Source organism: Bombina bombina, chromosome 4 (assembly GCF_027579735.1).
Source record: "Bombina bombina isolate aBomBom1 chromosome 4, aBomBom1.pri, whole genome shotgun sequence".
In the NCBI taxonomy this organism is placed as follows: domain Eukaryota; kingdom Metazoa; phylum Chordata; class Amphibia; order Anura; family Bombinatoridae; genus Bombina; species Bombina bombina.
This window is the reverse complement of record NC_069502.1, coordinates 851,458,293-851,476,375: the sequence shown is the minus strand read 5'-3', so window position 1 is coordinate 851,476,375 and position 18,083 is coordinate 851,458,293. Positions and strand designations below refer to the sequence as shown.

Genomic DNA, 18,083 nt, shown 5'->3' with positions numbered 1-18,083 from the left:
ACACACAGCCTCTTCCCAGCATCTTGAATTATGAAGTAGCCCGGTGGCATTATGATGTAGCTGGGTGGGGTAGTGTAATATTTTTTAATAATATATCATTTTAGGCTATCTAAAGCACAAATTAATTGCCTAATTTAACTTAAATGTATTTAATTATAATTTGTGCAATAACAATTGAACATTATTAAAGTGGTGGTAAACTCTCCCCTTTATAAAAACAGATCTGGAACGTTAGTGATATTTTAGATGGAGTTTAATTAATCGGTTGTAATGAAGTTGCGCTATAACTTACTTTTTTGATTCAATAATTTTTATTGGGTTTCAAAGAATAACATATTACAGCATATTATTCATGGTTAACAATAGAGGTCATACAACCAGCCGTAATGCATGCCTATGTATAAATCAAATGATCCCAAATGTTTTAACTTTTTTTTTTAAACTAGTAACTAATTCACAGTATATCACCCATTAAATCCATCAGGAATTATTTATAAAGGAAGAGGGGAAGGGGAAGAGAGGGAAAAAAGGAATGATAGAGAAAGGGAAGAGAGAAGAAAGTGGAAGACGTGTGAAACAAGTTGCAAGGTCCCCACTACTGAATCCGAGCCAGCTATTCTAGGTTAGCGAGGCCCTGTTCCCAAATAAAAGTAATATCTGCAAAATACTCGTGTTTACCCATGTAGTGGTAGTGTTGCCTTTCGAGATTTAGGATATGGTTAACTTCAGCTAGCCATTGTGAGTGTGTAGGGGTCTTTTGTGTTTTCCAAAATCTTGGAATTAGTCTTTTTGCGCAAATAAGCATCAACTGGAATAGTTTTTTACGGTAGGCGCAGTATATTGGTGGTGCGATATTAAGTAAGACAAGCTTAGAGCTAAGATCTACGCGCAAACCTATTATCTTTTGGATACTATGTTCCACTTGTGTCCAAAAAGCCGTCAATAAGGGGCATTCCCACCATATGTGCTGTATAGTGCCCGTCCCGCCGCATCGCCTCCAGCAAGCAGAAGATGCAGAGGGGAAAATGCTCCTCAGGCGCTGAGGCGTCAGATACCATCGAGCCAGAATTTTGTAGTTCAGCTCGGACAGGAGCAAAGAGGAAGACCCTGCATGTGTCAGTTTGAAGCAGAGCTTCCAGTCATTGTCAGTGATAGGCTCTGGTAACTCCGAGGCCCATTTCCTTATGAAAGTAGGTCGATAGTCTGGGAAAGAACCCCTAAGTAAGTTGTAGGATAATGAAAGATGTGCCCTTTTGATCTCTGAGTTCACACAAAGCCGTTCAAATGCTGTTAATGGTCTAGAAACACTATTTTTGATAACTTACTTTTTAATACAGATATGAAACTCAAATACCATGCGCTTCTCTGCTTACTTCAAAAGTCAATTTGTCTGTGAGCTAATGGTTTGAAAGGTTGTCCAATCAGCGCTCTCCACTTTGGGCGCCTTTTGTTGTAGCTAGAGCTCTGATTGGACAACAATTTTACAACGTTAGCTCACTTAAAATTGACTTTTGAAGTAGACGGCAGAGCACAGGGTATTTGAATTTCATACCAATATAAAAAAAATAAGTTACACTTGATGGACATGCCCGAGCCTAGATGGATTGTGGGACTAGGTGTTCCAACTATGCAGATCTGCTGGAATAATAATCCCGAAAGAACCTAAAATTGCTCTCCTTCATATCTTACCCGCAAAAATACCAAAACCTATGAAACAACTAGCCATTTTCATTTTTGCGGCAACTAAGGTTTCGATTGCCAGATCTTGGAGACACCCAGAACACCCATCTATTACTACTATTAAAAAAAAACCTAGAGACATTTGCTGCTATGGAACAAGGTTTCTTCTGGCACCTGAACAAACCTGATTCCTATTGGAGGATATGGGACCTATGGCCCCACAGACGGGAACCAGTATAAGAACGATAGGGACCCCTATAGATCTAGATTACGCGATTTGTCCGCCCCACAGCCGTAGAGTAGAATAACTTTATTAGAAGAGCCTACTTTCCCCTATCCTTCCATTCCCCTCCTAACCTGTTCCTTTCTTTTTTCACTTCTGTTTTCCCTTCTTCCTCTCTCCGCCTGCCTGGTTTTTTACTTTGTGGTTGATGGTTATGCGGCTGGACACGATGAGACCCATTGAGGTTTTCCCTGTCCTCTTGCGTGACCCTAAAATATATAATGCTTTATGTCCCTTGAGATATCTTACACGCTTGAGGTTGGAATAGTTCAAGCAAAGTTTATAAATACACTTGCTATGTTTAGACTTGCAACACAGGATCATCTTAATTATTCTAAATCTATTGGTACATAGTTCAGTTCTAAAACGAGGTATTCAAGACTCATGCTCATTAAGAATGTCCTATTGTTCTATACTAAGAAGATCATTTTATATTCAATGTTCAGTAATCGTTGTCTTTATTAATATTCTGTACTTGTAATTAAGCTGTCTCCCGTCCCCCCCTGTAACCAAGTGGGACTGACGGGAACTTCATCTGCATGCATATTTGTACTCCAATTTTACCTCAATAAAAATTGATATATTAAAAAAAAAAAATTAAAAAAATAAGTCATTGGGTATCTTCTTTACAACCGATGAATTATCTCCTTAATGATTAGAGCTGTACGGCACTGGTCATTAAGCCCTTAAAGGGATACTAAACCCAATTTTTTTTTCTTATATGATTCAGATAGAGCACGCAATTTTAAGTAACTTTCTAATGTATACCTCATATCAAATTTGCTTCGTTCTCTTGCTATCTCCAGCAGGAATGTAAAGCTTAGGAGCCATCCCATTTTAGGATCAGCACCGTAGATAGCGCTTGCTTATTGGTGGCTAAAAGGGGAGAGTTTACACTCACTTTAAAGGGCCAGTGTACATAACAATCACAAGTCTATGTCCATAAAGGAAATACAGTGACTAAAGAAATTATGCATATATAGTTAAACTTGCTAACAATATATTTAGCAAATGTAAGCTTTTTATTCCTGCTTCTGTGAGTATTATCCACGGTGCTGGCACTCCCCCAGGAAAAGGGCTGAGCTATGCTTTAGTCTAGCACACCCACCCTCAAATCATAGGCTATATGCAAATTCCTTTGTCAAATGAGCATTAGAAATTTGCCTGCACAAATCCTCTCTAATTCCTGCTAAACAGCTAAAAATTCCTATGTGTAATAAACGTCAGAGCTTTCACTGCAGATATCGGCTCTGTAAGATTGATGAGACTAAGAAAGGCTGTAGAACGGCAAGACAAGCAGAGAAATCACATCAGCTAAACTTCTCACAGCGTGTAGTGAGCATATCAGGACCACGTACTTGCTACAAAACAGAAATCATTGCACCTGAAATTCTAACCTCTGTATTTGTGCAGACAGCGTACGTATTTCTGCTGTGAGAATCTGTTTTGTTGCAAGTACTTAGTCCTCCTGATATGCTCACTACACCTGTGAAAAGTTTAGCTGAAGTGAACTCTTTGCTTGTCTTTCCGTTCTACAGCCTGTCCCAGTCTCATCAATCTTACAGAGCCGATGTCTGCAGTCAAAGCTCTGACTTTTATTACACATAGGAATTTTTAGCAGGCAATACAGGGCAGCCACGGTATCTAAGCAAGAACAACTATACAATGTATTGAAATATAGCGTGTGCTCAGGTCATCAGATCAGGCAGCTTGCCTACAATAGATTTAGGAGAGGACAGCACATGCGCAATGCACTGAGGGAGAGTAACAGCCAGAACATTTTCTAAGGGGTTTAGGCAAAGTGCATTGTAAACAGACATTTAAAAAAAAAAAAAAAACATTTCTAAATACAGAGCATGATTAACCCTTTCCTGTTCTGATGTAGACAAATTGAAATAACGCGATCGTGCACACGATCGTGAGATTTCAATTATTGGATCGGGTCTGGGAGGCGTCCCTATAACCCTAGGAACGCTCTCCAGACCGCGATCAAATCCAGGAAGCGCAGAAGGCTTCAGGACAGCCATTGGCTATGACCTTCTTTTCCGTCGTAACAGCTCTGAAGCCCAGTGTAATTATGACAGAATAGAACAGCATAACGGCGTTAAGAGAAGGTTTATCACCACTATACTCAACTATGCCTGCTATTGTGTTTAAAAACTGAACACTTTTTGGGTAAACTGTAGCTTTGATATTAGCTTAGGTGGTCAGTAAAATCAGGTGAGTAGTACACCCGCTAGAAAGGTCCTGGGGAGAACACTGCATAACCATCTTTACTAATGTCTTCTACATTCCCTGTATCTGTCCCACCCACATGCCTGCTCCACAGCACCTTATATACAGCCACTATACACAGAACCTATAGAGATCCCCTCTGCATCACATGCACCATCCACTACCATAGCATCTCATGCAGAGATATTCAGTACTATTAAGAGGTTCCATATGTCTTAAACATACTTCCGCCAGTATCTTATATATAAGCATTTAATACTTTATGTTCCCTCAGGCTCACACAGAACAACCTACTCACTACCTTATTTACAGGAATATAATAAACAGGAATATAATATAACATACAGAAAGGCTTCCTGGGCCTCACACGCAGCCCCCTCCCCAGTAGCTTATATATAGATATATGAGATTTCCTCTGTCTCACACACACTGCCCCTCCCCAGTACCTTATATACATATCAACATTATTATAGAGGTTCCCTCTGTCTCTCACACACATAGCCCCTCCCAGTACCTAATATACAGATCTATATTATTATAGAGAGGTTTACCATGTCTCTCACACACAACCCATCTCTAACTTATATACATGTCTATGGTATAATAGAGGGGTTCCCTGGGTCCACCCTTAAGTCCCCTCACCTGCACCTTATATACAGCTCTAAATAATTATAGAGATGTTCCCTCTGCCTCACACACATCCAGCCCGATCCCTAATATCTTATATACAGATGTTTGTTATAGCAAGGGTTCCTACTGCCTCACACACACACAGATCCCTACCCAGTATCTTATATACAGATATATAATACTATACGAAGCTCAAAAACACACCACTAGCTCTCTCACCAAAGCCTGTTGCTTCATAAACACATGAATAGATCCTTTAGTACAGTGTATGAGGGTACATAACACTAATACAACAGTTGCTTTTCTCATGTTAATCTGCCATGATGAATGCGGGTAGGTAGCAGCTAGTTCCGTTCCAGTTCCAGCAGGATTTATGATGTCACAAGTCACATGGCCACCGTGACACGGGAAAGGGAACTAGAACTACTGGAAGTAGCTGGGCGGGCAAAACAGTAATGCTTTTGTTCTCCGTCTGATTGGTTGTGAGTCCTGTCACTCCCTGGATAAGACCAATCAGATGTATGGATTCACCGCAAGTGGCCAGATTAGAGTTCTCGATAGAACACAGCTTCTAGTAGCTCTTTGGTATTTGATCGCTGCAATCATCATGTAGTTACCGTTGTACGGAACAAGCTGCTACTGTCTCACCACTCAATACGGTGGTTTAATGTAAGTAAATTACTAGTTGGTGAAGTGTCTGTGTATAAAGCACTGGGGAGACCTGTGTGTCACAAGAAACCTATCTAATTATGATTATCTCTGTATAAACTCATGCAGATGAGAGGCAGGGGAACCTATAATATTCTATATCTGTATATACGTTACTAGGGAGTGGGCTGTGTTTGTGTGTGAGACAGAGGGAACCATTCAATAAAATATATATATGATATTTGGAAGGGGTCTGTGTGTGAGACACAGGGAACTTCTCTATAATATAAATCTTTATAGAAGGTACTGGACAGTGAGTTGTGTGTGTGAGAGGCTTAGGAAACCTCTTTATAACATTATGTATCTGTAAATAAGGTACTAGGGAGGGGGCTGTGTGTGTTAGAGGGAGCCTCTATTTGATATATATCTGTATATAAGGTACTGGGGTGGGTGTATGATTAAGAGGAAACCTCTCTATATTATATATCTGTATATAAGGTACTGGGAAGGAGGCTGTTTGTGTGAGGCAGATCAACCTCTATAATATTATATATCTCTATATAAGATACCGGGGAAGGGGCTGTGTGTGTGAGGAAGAGGGAACCTCTCAATAATATTATGTATCTGTATATAATATACTGGAGAGGGGGCTGTGTGCGTGTGTGTGAGGCACAGGAGATCACAATATTATATATCTGTATATAAGGTAGTGTAAAGGGGGCTGTGTGTGGGGGCACAGGGACTACAGTATTGTATATCTGTATATAAGGTACTGGAGAGGGGCTGTGTGTGTGAGGCACAGGGAACTGCAATATTATATATCTTTATATAAGGTACTGGCAAGGAATGTGTGTGTGTGAGGTAGAGGTAGTCTCAGTAATATATATCTGTTTATAATGTACTGGGGAAGGGGGTTGTGTGTGTGAAGCAGAGGGACACTATAATATATAATTTACTGGGATAGGGGTTATTCTGTGTGTGTGAGGAAAAGAGAACCACTCAATAATATTATGCAACTGTATATAATATACTGGGGAGGGGGCTGTGTGTGTGAGAGGCATAGGGGGCCACAATATTATATATCTGTATGTAAGGTATTGGGGAGGAGACTGTGTGTGTGTGAGGCATTTGGAACTTCTTTATAATATATATCTGCATTTAAGGTACTGGAGAGGGGGCTGTGGGTGTGTGAGGCAGAGGTAACCTTTCAGTAATATATAAAAGAGCAAGGATTGGTCGATGGCCGCCAATCTGCCGACAGATGCGTCAGGGAATAATCCAACACTTTGAGAACAACGTTCTTCAAAGACAAATCGGTAGGATTTTAAGCATTTGACCAAAATCGGCAAACAAACTGGATACTCAAGATGTGGTATTCAAACTGTTACAAATAAATTTGAAGAACCGGGAGCAGTCAAAAAAAGGACTGGAAGGTCAAGAAAACTTTCAAAATCTGATGGGAAGTTTCTTTTTTGAGAGACCGGAAGAAGTCCAGCAAGGACCTGGCTCAGCATCTGGCAGCTTCATCGGAATGCCAAGTTCACCCTTCTACAGTCTGAAGAAACTTGATCAGGAATGGTCTTTGTGGAAGGGTAGCAGCCAAGAAACCACTTTTTCGAAAGGGGAACAGGGTGAAAAGGCTAAGATATGCTAAAGCTCAAAAATATTGTAGTGAAGGTCAGTGGAAAAGAGTTTTATGGAGTGACGAATCCAAATTTGAAATTTTTGGGTCCAATCGTTGACAATATGTGAGAAGAAGAGTTGGAGAGAGATGGAAGAATGAGTGCTTGCAGCCTTCAGTGAAACATGGTGGAGGGTCTGTCCTGGTTTGGGGTTGCATTTCTGCCAGTGGTGTTAGCGATATTGTTGGAATTGAAGGGAGCATGAATGCTGAAAAGTAAAGGCAGGTTTTAAATTATCATGTCCTGTTTTTCAGCATGATGATGATCCCAAGCACACTGCTAATGCAGTGAAATCATATTTGGAGAGAAAAACACTAACAGTCATGGACTGGCTTCCACAAAGTCCAGACCTGAATATTATACATCCAGGTCTTTCCTGTATTTTCTGTTTGTATCTTAATAAAGAGAAAGATAAATATAAATGGTCATTAAAACCTTTTGCTAAAACAACACCTCTAATGGTGGCCTAAGACTTTTGCACATTACTGTATGTGTATGTATGTATTATATGTGTGTGTGTATATATATATATATATATATATATATATTACATTTCAGTTCATAAGAAATTTTTGTGAAAGCTGGAGGGTATTTGTTTTTCAATTTTATAATCTGTAATTTTTTAGACATGTGCTTCTTTTCCCACTGCAGCTCTCCTTTTCATTTGTACTGAAGCGGTTCTTTTTTAGTGGATTCATAATTTAAATCTGTCCAAAAGTCTACTCCTGTTAAAGCCAGTTTTGCTTCTACTGCTATGGAGAAACAAGACATCAGTTAGTCCTGAAAGAGCTCTCTTCAATATTTGTGTGGGCTTAACGCAAGCTACTGTCAGTCATTCACATTTCAGGTTCTATGAATTTTGAGACAGACTTCCTTTGCAGGAAACAGGTATTACCAACAGAATAGCAGGTCCACAATTCAGCTTTTTCAGAAGATTGTGGACAAATGGTGTATTCCGAAGGTAGATCTATGGCCTTTAATCTCTATAGTCAGGTTCCACAATATTTCTGGGTTTTTTTTCCCAGATGTTCAAGCTGTAGGAGTGAATACTCTGACTTGGTAATTCACTCTGATATATGTGTTTTCACTATTTCCTCTCATTCCTTATCTACTGAAGAGAATCCTGAAGGCAAAAGTAACATTTTTTGTAATCCTTCCCTTTTGCAGACCTTGATTTCCTCTGATGCAAAGGCTTGATAATTTAACCTCCATAGATATTACCAATATTATGGGACATGTTGCTTTAGGATCCTCTGTTGTATGCAAACTCACAGAGTTTTAGGTTTAAGGCATGGTTGCTGAAATCGTCTGTTTGCTGCAGTTTAATTTTTCAGCCTTAGTGGGGGTTTTTAACACGCTTGTAAACCTACAACTATTGTTTTTTTTATCAATTCTGGTTCTGTTTTCCTCATGAACAGCCAGTTTAATGCTTTCACAACAGATATTCTGCTATCTGTTCGCGTTCAGCAAATAATTTATAATTTCAATAATCTCTATTGATTAGAATTTTGGGGTTTTGGAAGGTGTTTGTGATGTAGCACACAAGGCTTTATATCTTTCTTTCAAGTCTTGGCCCATATCCGACTTCAGGCTATATTACCAGTGGATTGGTAATTACTGCTTGCACACTAACCCTGGTTGACTTCTGCTCTTTTTGCGTGTCGTGTAGCGTATTACAATTTGAAAGTAAGTTTTTTTTTTTTTTTTTTTTTTTTTTTTGCTTGCTTGCTAACCCAAATAACCATAAGCCCCCCTACTCTAATAACCCCTAAACTGCTGCATAGCCCACCGCAAAGTCGCCACACACTATTAACCCCTTAACCATCACATAGCCCACTTCAAAGTTCCCGCTACACTGTTAACCACTAAACCATCGCAACCCACTAACATCTAACCCCCCCTAACCTAACACCCCCTGAGTTACCCCAAAACAGACTAACCTACCTGTAAATAAAAAAGAAAAATTTGTGTAGGCATTCTCAAAATCTACCAGCTCTGGATTGTTCAAGTGATTTTCAGATCATACAAGTAATACAATGAGAAGGTTCCAGAAGGGCTCATGGTATACTCAACTAGGGTATTTGTGGCATTATAGGTTTCAAAGCAGATGCCAAGCCAGAGAAATTTTGTCAGGCCGCTGTTTGGAGATTGTATAAGTACTTCATTCCATATTTCAAGCTTGATGTTCGCCAGTCAGCTTCTGCTGGGTTTGGCTATAACGTGATATCCTCATTTTAAGCTATATATTCACATGTAAGTCAGAAAGAACCGGCTGAAAGACTGCACTAAATAGCACCTTTAGTTTCCCAAATGTAGTATAATCTATTTCTGTGGCATGGAGATAGGCTAAAACATAAGTTTTATTAAGAATAAGATAGTCTTTACAGAGCCATTCTTGTGTCTTTATGTTTAAATATTTTTATTGAAAGAAAAAATATAAACAAATACAAATGAAAATAAATATACATATCAGATTGCATTCTTTCGTTTTAGTGGAATCGTCTGTAAACATCTTGTTGGTAATCTGAATAGCCTCTGTTGTTTTCTACAAATGGTTTGACATAAAAAAAAATATTAAAACATTTAACAAAAAGTTGATGCTGAAGAGGATATAAAAGGAAGAATAGAACAGACATTCATGCACATAATTCCTCTGTGTACAGGTATATTGTCTCTATTTTGGAGAATGGGGGTTGGGCGTTTAAGTGGGTCATAGTAATATATAGCTTGTTCAAAAATGCAGTCCTGACTAGTCAGTTTCTGAACCATTTTTAAGAATCCAATAGAACCACATTTTATTAACGTTCTCTCTATTATCTAGTGTCCAGGCTGCTGTTTCATACATCGTGTAAGTTTATTAAATTTTGTTTCAAATTTCAGGCCATGATGGTGTACCAGTCTTCCAGTATTTTGCGATACAGAGCCTGGTTACAGTACATATTATTCTTATAAATGTGTTTTATATGTTTATTGTACTTTCTAATTGGTTTGTATAATAACTCTTGTGAGTGTGCGTTGGATGTTCTCATCTAAGAGATTGCTCAGTAAAGATGATAGGTTTACCCAGATTTTTTTTACGTTTTGGCACTCCCACCACATGTTTAGGTAAGTTCCCAGTTCATCGCATCCTCTATAACAGGTTCTAAGGTTGTTTTTAGACATGTGTGAAGTCCTAAGTGGAGTAAGATACCACCAAAACATTGTTTTAAGGGAATTTTTGATTAAGTCAACAGGAGCCCTTTAGTAAATGTACTAAAGATGTTGTCCCATTTATTTATTTCTAGATTAATCTGTAGATCCTTTTTCCCAGGTTATTATGATTGAGGATTTGGTACAACTAGAGATGGTTTGAATGACCATCTATAGTTTGTTTTGGTCTGTGTGTTGATTTACATATGTCTAATAATACTGTGGTAGGAAGGATTGGCTTTTGGCTGATGTATTTGTTCAGTGAGGAGAATATCTAAAGATATAGATACCAAGGGATCGTCAAAGGGTCTAGTTTGTTTTGTAGTTGAGAAAATGTCAGGATTTTTTTTATTTTCTAAGAGGTCTGCCACCCTATATAACCCCTTGTTTTCCCATTTGGCAACTTGTTTATTTAGGTCTCTAGCAAGGAGATATCTAATTGACTGGAGTAGTGTATTGTAAGGTAAGAGCATTTTTTCTGTCGTTAACCCTTTAAGGACACAACTTTCAGTTTGCTCAATTGTTTTATGACGGAAAAAATCCGTCATATGTCCTTAAGAGGTTAAAGACCATATATGGGTTGTGGAGTCAATAGTTGTTGGTCAATATTTTTGGGGGGTTTTAGTCTGTCTGTCCCAAAGTATGGCCTCAGTATAATCCCATGCCCCTAGGTCTGCCTCCAGAGCAGTCCAGAGAATATCTCTGGATGGTCTATTCAGCAGGGAAGTCTGAGCTAATCTAGAAACTTTATAATAGCAAGATTGGGGACACCAATGCCTCCCATTCTTTTATGTTGGGTCATAATTGACATTGGCATTCTGGACATTTTCGTGCCCTTTATGAATGTTTGGATATCCGATTCTAGGGTGTGTAAGTCTGTGGGCAGAATCTTAATAGGTAAGGCATGAATAGGTAAAGTATTCGGGGTAAGATATTCATCTTCACCGCTGAGATCCGGCCCAGTCATAAAAAGCTATATGATTTCCATTTATTGTCTCTCTTTTTATATCTTTAAAGAGTGGAGTGTAATTGTGTTTGTGCAGTAGTTCGACTTGTGCGGTGAGTTGGACCCCCTAGTAGCGGAGTGATTGTTTGGTCGATTTTAGGTCAAAGTTTAATTCAATGTTTTTTTGTGAGTGTGGGGGCAGCGCCAGGGATAAGGCTTCACATTTGTTGAGTTTTATTTTATAACCAGAAATCAGAGAATCTATCTAGTGTCTTATATAGGTTAGGAAAGGAAATCAGTGGTTTTGTGATTGTTAATAAGATATCGTAAGTGAATAATGTTGTTTTATATTCGGTATCTTGTATTGTGACCCTGATATGTCTGGGGATTGTCTGTCTGATTTTGGCTGCCAAAGGTTCAATACAGAGGGCAAACAGCAAAGGGGAGAGGGGGCAACCCTGCCTAGTGCCATTGAGGATGTGGAAGGTTTTTTATTTGTATCCTGCTGAGGAGACTTGGGCTGTGGGGTTTGAGTAAATAACTTTAAGGGCTTTAATGATGGTACCTTCCAATCCCATCTGATGGAGGACCATCTCCATATAACCCCAATCTATTCTGTCAAAACACCTTCTCTGCGTCCAGAGAGAGGATCAGAGAAGGCTTCTTGGTTTCATGTAGGTAGTGTATAAAGTTGATCATACGCCTGATATTATCAGGCGCTTCTCTTCCCTTAATAAAGCCCACCTGTTCCGGGTGTATTAAAGCTGGTAAAATATGTTTTAGTCGGTTGGCTAAAATCTTGGTGAAAATTTTAATTTCTTGGTTTATGAGTGATATTGGGTTATAACTAGTACAAAGCTTGGTTTTTTTTCTGGGTTTAGGGATGACCACAATTTTGGCTTGGAGCAGTTCTGTCGAGATTGGTTTGCCCTCCATGATGTGATTACAGAATTTAGTCAAATGGGGAATTAAGGTGGATTTAAATCATTTGTAGTATTCACTTGGGTATACGTTGGGACCAGAAGCTTTGCCTGGTTTCAGGTCTTTTACTGCATTCAAGACCTCAATATTTGTTATAGGAGCGTTAAGGGATTCTCTGTCATCCTCTGAGATATATTTTAATTGGGCTTCTGATAAAAGATCTTTAGATTCTGTGTCTGTTTGAGGGTTGTGTTTAACTTTTTTATTGCCATCATGTAGTTCTCCATAATAGTCAGCAAAGGTGTCAACTTTAAGTTGTGGGTGTGAGGTTAGGGTACCGTCAGCTTTTTGAATGTGAGATATTGTGGATGCCTTACATCTTTCTCTAATTTTGTGGGCCATGAATTTATCCGGTTTATTGGTGTATATGAAGTATTGTGCTTTTAGTCTGTGGATAGATCTTGTGGCTTGTTGATTTAAGAGTTCGGCTAACGATTTTATTTTTCTTTTGAATTGTGTGTAGTGTCGTGGTTAGTTTAGTAATTTTGTGTTGCTGTTCTAGGGACTCTATTTCGTGATACATTTTTACTAGGTGTGATTTATTTTGTTCAACGTATAAGACTTTGTTTTGGATGAGCATTCCTCTCATGTAAGCTTTGTTAGCTGCCCATGTGTATGTTGGATTAGATATTAAGTCTGTGTTCAATTCCCAGTATTCTGTTAGGTATTGGTGCATTGTAGTCTGGGTTGGTGTGTCTTTTATTTGTGTTGGGTCAAATGTCCATGTTCTAGTCCTTGAGTGGTCCTGTACTTCCTGTAAATGCAGACTGACTTTTGAGTGGTCTGACCATAAGCACGGATGAATAGAAGATGTGTTTAGTACTGGTTGTAGAATTTGACTAGTTTAAATATAATCTAGTCTAATGTATGTCTTATGGGCTGGGGAGTAAGTATACTGTGTCGTTGGTGTTACGGTTTAATACTGTCCATGTGTCTAGTAGGGAATGGGGAAGTAGGGAGTCCTGCATGGATTTGATTATGCGGTTATTGAGATGGTTGTCTTGTTTGGGTACAATTGGGGGACAATGTTATGTTGTAGTCTCCTGCTAAAATTATTTTGGTTTGTGACCATTGAAGAGATGCGAAATGTGTGTGAAGAAGGAATGTTGTTTTTTTTTATTGGGGACATAAATATTGCATAGAGTTATGTCATTCTCTTGTATTGGGCCCTTAAAGGGACATTATACACTCATTTTTTCTTTGCATAAATGTTTTGTAGATTATTTATATAGCACATAAAGTTGTTTTTTTATGTATAGTTTTGCTTATTTTTAAATAACATTGCTCTGATTTTCAGACTCCTAACCAAGCCCCAAAGTTTTATGACAATACCGTCAGCTACCTACTCCAGCTTGCTCCTGTTTGTGTAAATGGTCTTTTCATATGCAAAAGAAGGGGGAGTGTCTTATTTCCCACTTGTATTGGGCTTTCCAGCTACCTTTTCAACAGAGCTAAACTGAGAGCTTCTAAGTAAGTTTTTTTAAAACAGTTTTATACTGTATTTTTATATCAGTATCTGTGCATCCTATTCTTTATAGTTGTGTTTATTACATGCAGTTATATGAAAATGAGTGTATGCTGTCCCTTTAACTATTAGGTATCTACTTTCTGTATCTGCAATAGTAGATTCGTGTTTAAAATGTATCAAGTGATGAATGAGAATAGAGACTCCAATTTTTTTTCTTATTGGCAGTTGCATGGAAATAATCTGTAAATTGTTTAGTCCAGTATTTGGGTATATGGGCTTTTAGGAAATGTGTCTCTTGGAGGAAGATGATATTAGCATTAAAGGTGTTATATTGGGACATTGCTGTTCTGCGTTTAATATTCGAGTTTAGTCATCTCACATTATTCGAGAGTATTAGAAGGTTAGACGTCATAAATAAGCATTGGGTGGGAAGTTATGAATGTTGGATCTATTTTGTGTCCTGGGTAATGTGAGGATGGTGAGATGACCCCTCTCTGAATGTATGTGTATGGTGTTTAGAGGAACATATAAGTGCAAGTAGTTCAGCATCAAAATCAAAACAGTATATGAAATTATTACTGTCAACTTTTGAGAAAAAAACAATAAATAGCAGTAGACCCCGAACATGGGGTTCAATAATAATGTAACTAAACTAATAGCATCAATCCAACAAGGGTTGGTGCAACAACATTGTTAATTTAGATAATAGAAAATATTAATATTCAGTAACAGCAATAGATATGAGAGAGCCATCCTTTTTACTAGAATGGTCTGCCCTACATAGTCCCAACCAATGAGTCTAATGTTAATAGTCCTAGTAATAAATACAACAGGACCTAAAACCATGTCATTCATATGGTGAATAAGATATACATTTGCATGTTAACATCTGTGACTTATCTGGTTCTGTTTTTCGTCCATCCCTCAGAGTTGTTTTATCCCTTAAGTGGGGTCCTTACTTATAGGTACCGTCTCATGAGCATGTGTTTAATCTGGATATCAAGTCTTTTGTTTCTTGCGGGTAATCTTTGTCCATTTGGGAGACTTTGCAGCTTGTAGGTGATGTAGAGATTGTGGTGTCTGAAGGCCAGATGTTGTAGGTGATATTGGCGGGGTCTCCAGACCCAGTGTTTGGCATATTTCCGGGATGTCATCTGGCTCCCTGATGGTTGTTGTTAAATTGTATTTTCTGATATATAAGGCAAATGGGAAACCACACTTGTATGGGATTTGGTGCTTTCTGAGCAAGGTTGTTAAAGGTGTCAATGAGCCACTGCGCTGGAATGTTCTAATGTATAAATCCTGGTATAGCTGTAGAATGTTACCCTGAAATTTGAACATGGGTTTTTCTCTGGCTGCCCTGAGGATTTTCTGTTTGTCTTTGAAGAGTGTCATCTTGACTATTACGTCCCTTGGGGGGGGGGCCTTCCCCTTTGGGTTTCGCTTTTAGAGATTTATGAGCTCTTTCAATTTCGTATATTGAGAGTTCTTTCTCCAGTAATTTGGATAAACAATTGGTGTGTATATATGACCCTTGAGTGTAATCTTACTCCTTCTGGTTCTGTTCTCGAGATCTTCGAGTTTTTCCTGAATTTCAGAGAGGATTTGTTCATGGGACACTATCTTGAGATATAATAGTAAGGTCTTCTGTGACAGCTTCCTTGTGGTCTTCCAGTATTTCTATTCTGCCTCCTAAGTCAGCCATATCCATCGTAATCTTGGAGAGGCTGTTGGTTACAGCCGTGTGCATCAAATCTATTTTCTCCCAAAGTTTTTCAAAGTTGGAAGATATGTCTTGTTTGGAGACTAGGGAGCGTAAATCGGCTTTGGTGGCTGGTATTTTATTATTATTATTATTATTATTATTATTATTATTATTATTATACTTTATTTATGAAGGGCCAACATATTCCACAGCGCTGTCCATGGATACAATTAATTTAATTAAAACAATATAAGACTTGTAAGAGACAGGACAAAATTTACAAACACATACAGGAGGGATTGAGGGCCCTATTCCCGTGGGAATTTACAATCTAGAAGGGTAGGAGGTTGAGAAACAGGAGGCGAGGACTGCAAGATTGAGAAAGATGTTAATACACAGTTAGATGAGGGACATGTTAGGTAAGTGAAATAAATTTATTATTGAGTTGGGTGGTAGGCTTCCCTGAACATAAAAGTCTTCAGGAAACATTTAAAGGAAAAAAGATTAGGGCAAAGCCTGACAGCATGAGGGAGAGTGGTCCAGAGGGTAGGTGCTGCACGACAGAAGTCCTGCAGTCTAGCATGAGAGGAGGTGATAGTCGCAGATGCAAGGAGCAGGTCATTGTTGGATCTTAGTGGGCAGGCTGGAGTGTACTTGTGTATTAGAGAGGATAGGTAGAGGGGAGCGGCCTTGGTGAGAGCTTTGTATGTAAGGGTGAGAATTTGGAATTTAATTCTGCTGTGAATAGGGAGCCAATGAAGGGACTTGCAGAGAGTTGCAGCAGATACAGAGCAACGGGAAAGGTGGATCAGCCTGGCAGAGGCATTTAGGATGGATTGAAGGGGGAGAGGCGGGAAAGGGGAAGGTCAGCGAGTAGCTTATTCCAGTAGTCAAGTTGGGAAATAACAAGGGAGTTGATTATTTGCTTTGTGGTGTCAGCGCTCAGAAAAGGGTGAATCTTGTAAATATTGTGTAGATGGTTGCGGCAGGATGTAGAAAGCAATTGGATATGGGGGATGATAGATAGATTTGAGTCAAATGTAACTCCGAGGCAGCAGACTTGGGGCGATGGGGAAATGGTGATGCCATCAACAGGGATAGAGAAGTCAGAAGTCGGCGTAGAGCTTGAGGGGGGGATACGGAGCTCAGTCTTGGACATGTTAATCTTTAGGTGGTGAGAGGCTATCCAGGAAGAAATACCAGATAAGCAGTTGCTGACTTGAGAAAGGACAGAGGGAGAGAGAGCAGGGGTGGAGAGGTAGATCTAGGTGTCATCAGCATAGAGGTGATATTTGAAGCCATAACTGTTGATAAGTTTACCCAGCAAAGAAGTATAGATGGAGACAACAGCTTTCTAATTCCCTCAAACCTCTCCTCTCATCCTTCTCCTCCTTTTCATGCCCTGACCAATCTATCTGCCACTATAATTCCACCCTTACGTCCGTCCTTGACAATCTCGCCCCTCTTACCATAGCTCGGAAATCAAACACTCATCCTCAGCCCTGTCATACTCCTATGACACGATACCTACCCAGATGTTCCCGTACTGCTGAGCGGCACCGGAGAAAATCTAGGAGTTCAGATGATTTTCAACATTACAAATTTATCTTGAACTCCTACTACTCTGCCCTTAATTTCCATAAGCAACACTACTTCTCTACTCTTATCTCTAATCTTTCTTCAAACCCAAAACGTTTGTTCTCCACTTTCAATACTCTTCTCCGCCCTCCCCCACCTCCTAATACAACTTCTGTCAGCTCAAGACTTTGCCAACCACTTCAGTAACAAAATCGACTCCATCAGAAAGGAAATCAGCTCTCAACATAATTCCATTCTCTTACCCCCTCAAATGCTCTCAATCAACCACAACCCACATAACCTTAAACTTAGCTCATTCTCCCCTGTTACTGAGGATGAAGTTTCGGCACTTATACTGCGCTCTCACCTCACTACCTGTCCCCTTGACCCTATCCCCTCACAGCTACTCCCCTCCCTCTCTGCCACACTTACCGCTATACTCACACACACTTTCAACCTCTCCTTCAGCACCGGTATATTTCCCTCATTGCTGAAACATGCACTGGGCACACCTATCCTCAAAACTTTCCCTTGATCCTACCTCCCCATCCAACTACCGCCCTATTTCCCTCCTCCCTCTTGCATCAAAGCTTCTCGAAAAACTAGCTTATGCATGCCTATCCCATTTCCTTACAATAAACTCCACAGAAACAGCAATTGTTAAGGTTACCAACGACCTACTTACAGCAAAATCAAAAGGCCACTTCTCTCTGCTTATTCTCCTTGATCTGTCCGCAGCCTTTGCCACTGTTGACCACCCTCTCTTGCTCCACACCCTCCAATCCTTCGGCATATGTGACACAGCCCTCTCGTGGCTCTCTTCCTACCTGTCAAACCGTACCTTTAGTGTAGCCTTCTCTGGGGCCTCCTCTGCCCCGTCACCACTTTCTGTCGGAGTACCGCAAAGCTCTGTCCTCGGTCCTCTTCTCAATCTACACGTCATCACTAGGTTCCCTAATAAAGTCCCATGGTTTACAATATCATTTGTATGCCGATGATACCCAAATCTACTTCTCTGCACCAAACCTTTCTCCTTCCTTGCTAGCCCGTGTCACTAA

General features: G+C 39.5%; 1 protein-coding gene across 2 annotated transcripts in view; it reads left to right on the top strand.

Moving 5' to 3' along the window:
• Window positions 1-5,346: 5,346 nt before the first annotated feature.
• The window catches only part of LOC128657286 (gastrula zinc finger protein XlCGF53.1-like), a 163,249-nt gene continuing 150,512 nt past the window's right edge, over window positions 5,347-18,083 (top strand). For both annotated transcript variants that reach the window (XM_053711569.1, XM_053711568.1), the window contains exon 1: window positions 5,347-5,497. The gene's annotated coding sequence lies outside the window, so the exon portion shown is untranslated. The remainder of the gene's footprint in view (window positions 5,498-18,083) is intronic.